This window comes from Saimiri boliviensis (assembly GCF_048565385.1).
Source record: "Saimiri boliviensis isolate mSaiBol1 chromosome 19 unlocalized genomic scaffold, mSaiBol1.pri SUPER_19_unloc_3, whole genome shotgun sequence".
NCBI lineage: Eukaryota > Metazoa > Chordata > Mammalia > Primates > Cebidae > Saimiri > Saimiri boliviensis.
The window spans coordinates 747185-752895 of NW_027412504.1; positions in this window are offsets into that span (position 1 = coordinate 747185).

A 5711-nucleotide genomic window follows, 5' to 3' on the forward strand; every position below is an offset into this window, starting at 1 on the left:
CAGGTGACCTGCCTGCCTTGGCCTCCCAAAGTGCTGGGATTACAGGCATGAGCCACCATGCCCAGCCAGCTTAAAATGCTTTCTGTTTGTTTACTTGTTTGTTTATCTGAGCCAGAGTCTTGCTCTGTCACCCAGGCTGGAGTGCAGTGGTGTGATCTTGGATCACTGCAACCTCCGCCTCCTGGGTTGAAGCAATTCTTCTGCCTCAGCCTCCCAAGTAGCTGGAATTATAGGTGCCCACCACCACACCTGGCTAATTTTTGTATATTTAGTAGAGACGGGGTTTTACTATGTTGGCCAGGCTGGTCTTGAACTCCTGACCTCATGATCCACCTGCCTTGGACTCCCAAAGAGCTGGGATTAACAGGCATGAGCAACCACACCCAGCTGACTTGTTTTATTATACAATGGGAAAGGCCTTCCCTGAGTAAGTTCCACTTTAAATCGAATAGTAAAAGAGTAGCAAATTAAAGCCAAGACAAGCAGAGGAAAAAAATGTGATCAGAAATCAACTAAATTGAAAACAGATAAACAAGAAAATGCAATGAAATCAAAAGGTAGTTCTTTGGAAAAAAATCATTACAATTCAAAGAGCTGTTATCAAGCTAAGTGGAGAAACATGAAATATGAGAGGACCCAAATGATCAACATCAGAAATAAGAGGAGACACTGTCATATACAAGGAAGACATTAAGAGGATGCTACAAATAACTTAAGCTCATACATTCAGCAACTGAAACATACCAATTCGTTGAAACTCACAAGCTATTCAAACTCATTTAAGAAGAAATATGTGACCTTAATAGGCCTATATTGTCCATCTGTAAAGTAACTCTGAATTTGCAGGTAAAAAAAAATTTTAATAAAGATATCCTCAAATCCAAATGACTACATTCGTGAATTCTACCAGACATTGATAAAGGACATAATAATAGTAATAGTAATAATAATAATATCAATGATGCACAGTCTTTTTTAGAAGGTAAAAGAAAGAATAATTCCAATTTATTTTATAAGGTGAGCATTACATTGACATCAAAAAATGACAGTTTACAAGACAAAAGAAAACAAACAAAACTACAGAGTAAAATCCTCACAAACATATTTGCAAAAATCCTTTACAAAATATTGGCAATTCAAATCCAGCAATGTCTAAAAAGGACAATACATTATTACCAAGGGAAGTTCATCCAAAAAAAGGTAAAACTGTTCCAACATCTGAAAATTAATCAATCTGATTCACCATATTAACAGGCTAGATAAGAGAAACTATTTGATCATACTAGTAGAAGGGGAACAAGTATTTGACAAAATTCAGTATCCATTCATGTTAGTATCTCCCAGCAAATTAGAAAAGCAGAGAGGTGTATAAAGAGGGCTGCATCTTCTCTCTACCTAGGGTCAAACCTACTGGTGAGTGATAAGTAAAACCATGGGTGTTGAGGGTGATCCCAGGAAAAACAGAGCTCCTGCATTCATACCTGGAGAGCACAACCCCAAACTCCAGATTTTGCCTGAGTCCTGGAGGGACACCAGAAGGATTGAGAAAAACATATTTGTATGAAGTTTCCCAATCAATGGGCCTATGACAGCATGTGATATAAAGTTCTGAACCTAAACAAAATGTGGAAAGTGTAGAATATTATTTTTCATTGAGGTGGAAAATGTATATGGTGAAGAATCTCTGCCTCTCCCAGTCTTGCTGAAAGACTTTAAATGTTTCCTCTGAGCATACAATGAAAGTGGGCCAACAGAGAGCCACAGTCTGAAGACATTGAAGTCAGAATCAGGGAGTGGCATGCCAGTGCAGGGCTGAACTGAGGAATGAGAACCAGATGGGGCAGGGCACCTTCCAGCAGAGTCAGGTAGACTGGGGGTACTGTGGAGTGGCAGGACCAGTCACAGGAGTTATCATGGTGCAGTGATTGCTTTGGGCACAACCAGGGCTTGCATAGCAATTCCCATGCTAGTTCATGTTGAGAGCCCACCTACATTGTCACCTAGACTCTGGGGTATTCTCTCCCCACATTGTTCGTAAATCATGACTGTTTCTTTCACATCTGATTTTAGCATTCCTTTGTATTAGTAGGTGAAATATTGCAGCAAATATATCCAAAATGTATCCTGGCTTAAGCACCACAGAAGCACATTTCTCACTAATATTAATTGTCCAAGGTAGTTCCAAGCTGACAATGCTCTGCTCCACATAGTTTTCAGGGACCCAGGCTAATGAAGGCTCTGCCATCTTCAATACCTGGCATGGCAGGTTATTCCTGGGCAAAGGCATCCAACTGTGGAGCCGGAAAAAGCATGAAGTAACTCATGGGTGGTTTTTATGGGCTGGATACAACAAAATCTTATTTATATTGCAGTGACTGGAACTCAGGAAGTACCACAACTATCCCAAGAGATCTTGACCCCACGGGAGGCTGGAAAACTGGTTTGGTAAACACCTAGCAGGCCTGCCAGCTCTGTCAGGGCCACAGTAAATTTGGGTTTAAGATATCATGGAATCTTAGATATATACCTAACCAAGGAGGTGAAAGACCTTTACAAAGAAAACTACAAAACCTTGCTGAAAGAAATTATAAACAACAGAAACAAATGGAAATCCATCCCATGCTCATGGATGGATAGAATCAATATTGTGAAAATAACCATACTGCCAAAAGCAATCTACAAGTTCAATACAATTCCCATCAAAATACCACCATCACTCTTCACAGAACTAGAAAAAACAATCCTAAAAGTCACATGGAACCAAAGAACAACCCACAAAGCCAAAGCTAAATTAAGCAAACAACAACAACAACAACAACAACAACAAAACAAATCTGTAGGCATTGTGTTACCTGCCTTCAATCTATACTATAAGGCCATGGTGGCCAAACAGCATGGTACTGGCATAAAAATAGGCACACAGACCAATGAAACAGAATAGAGAACCCAGAAATAAACCCAAATATTTACAACCCACTGATCTTTGACAAAGCAAAGAAAAACATAAAGTGGGGAGAGGACACCCTATTCAGCAGATGGGGCTGGGATAATTAAAAAGCTACATGTGGGAGATTGAAACTGGAAACTCATCTCACCTTATACAAAAATCAACTCAAGACAGATCAAGGACTTACATCTAAGACCCGAAACTATAAAAATTATAGAAAATAACATCAGAAAGACCTTTCTAGACATTGGCTTGGGCAAAGATTTCATGACCAAGAACCCAAAAGCAAATTCCACAAAAACAAAGATAAATAGGTAGGACTTAATCAAATTAAGGAGCTCTGCACGGCTAAAGGAACAGACAACCCACAGAGTGGAAGAAAATCTTCACAATTTATACATCCAACAAAGGACTAATATCTGGAATCTACAAGGAATTCAAACGAATTAGCAAGAAAAAAAAATTCCATCAAAAAGTGGGCTAAGGACATGAATAGACAATTCTCAAAAGAAAATATACAAATGTCCAAAAAACATATGAAAAAATGTTCACCATCACTAATGATCAGGGAAATGCATATCAAAACCACGATGTGATATACCACCTTACTCCTGCAAGAATTGCCATAATCTAAAAAAATCACAAAATAACAGCTGTTGGAGTGGTTATGGTGAAAAGGGAACACTTATACACTGCTGGTGGAAATGTAAACTAGTACGACCACTATGAAAAACAGTATGGAGAATTCTTAAAGAACTAAAAGCAGAATTAGCATTTGATCCAGCAATCCCACTACTGGGTATCTACCTAGAGGAAAAGAAGTCATTATACAAATAAGATACTTGCACATGCAGGCCAGGGGTGGTGGTTGACGCTTGTAATCCCAGCACTTTGGGAGGCTGAAGCAGGTGGATCATGAGGTCTGGAGATCTAGATCATCCTGGCTAATGTGGTGAAGCACTGTCTCTACTAAAAATATAAAAAATTGTCTAGGTGTGGTGACACACACCTGTAGTTCCAGCTACTTGGAGGCTGAGGCTGGAGAATTACTTGAACCCAGGAGGCAGAGGTTGCCGTGAGCTGAGATGGTGCCCACCACACTCCAGCCTGGGTGACAAAGCAAGATTCCATCTCAAAAACAAAAAACAAAAAAACAAAAAAGATACTTGAACATGCATGTTTATAGCAGCACAATTTGCAATTTCAAAAACATGAAACCAGCCCAAATGTCCATCAATCAACAAGAGGATAAAGAAATCGTGGTAAATATATACAATGGAATACTACTCAGCCATAAAAAGGAAATGATTAATGGCATTTTCAGCAACCTGGATGGAACTGGAGACCATTATTCTAAGTGAATTAACTCAGGAATGGAAAACCAAACATCACATGTTCTCACCCATAAGTGGGAGCTAAGCTAAGAGGACGCAAAGCATAAGATACAATGGACTTTGTGGCCTTCGGGGAAAGGGTGGGAGGGGGTGATGGATAAAAGACTATAAAATGGGTTCAGTGTATAACTCTTGGGTGATGAGTGCACCAAAATCTCACAAATCACTACTAAAGAGCTTACTGAAGTAACCAACTACCCTCTGCTCCCAAAAAATCTATAGAAATAAAAAAATTTAAACAAAAATTCAAACAATAAACAAAAAGATATTCTGGAATTTCATATTCCACCACTTTAGCAGGAGAAAATGCTAAGCAAGGAGTTTTGAGATAGGAGCAAAGTGACAGTGGTGACAACAAAGGATGTTGACTAGCATGGGAATGACACCATTGCAGAGTCCTGTTTGGTTGCCCCTTGGCCCTTTAAGCCAGCTGTGCCTACATTCCTGCAGCCCTGGTCCACAGAGAAGAATCTCAGAAAGCTCAGAGCTGCTTGAAGACACTTTCCAGATCGTCTCGTTTGCTCCTACCCTGCTCTTCTGCTGGCCCTTCTCCATCATAAACCCTTGGATCCGCAGTCCTCAGTAAGCCTCTCCCTTCGAGCTTGTAATAGTCAACTCGGGCTTCCATAACAAAATGCCACAGACTAGTGGCTTAAACAACAGAAATTTATTTTCTCACAGTTCTGGAGGCTGAAAGTATGAGATCAGGGTACCAGTGTGGTCAGTTTCTAGGGAAGGCTCTCTTCCTGGTTTGCACATCACCTTATTTCTGGGTTCTCACAGGGCCTTTCCCTGGTGTATGCATGCAGAGAGGGAGAAATACAGTTAGAGAGAGAGATGAGGCGGGGGGCGGGGGAGATTATCTCCATCTCTTTATCTTTTTATAAGGCCACAAGTCTAATTGAATTCGAACCCTACCCCACAATGTCAATTAAATTTTGTTACATTGTAAGAGTTAGGGCCTCAACATATGAAATTTGATAATGGGGAACAATTCAGTTGATAGCATTCTAGCATTCTACCCTTGGCTAACTCATGTCCTTAGAGCTACAAAAAATACATTCATTCTATCTCAACAGCCCCCATGATATTGAATCATTCCAGCATCAGTGCTAAAGTTCAAAGTCTCATCTAAATATCATCTAAGTTAGGGATGGGTGAGATTCAAGATTTGCTTAATCCTTGAAGCACAGTTCTGCAGCTATCAACCTGCAAAATCAGGCAAGATACGTGCTTCCAAAATATGATAGTAAGACAGAAATCAATTTTCTGTTCCTAAAGGGAGTAATCAGAAAAATAAAGGAGAATGGGACCTGTTCCAAAATGAAGAAATTGGAAAAATAAAGGAGTAGTGGGTCCTTTGCTAGCTC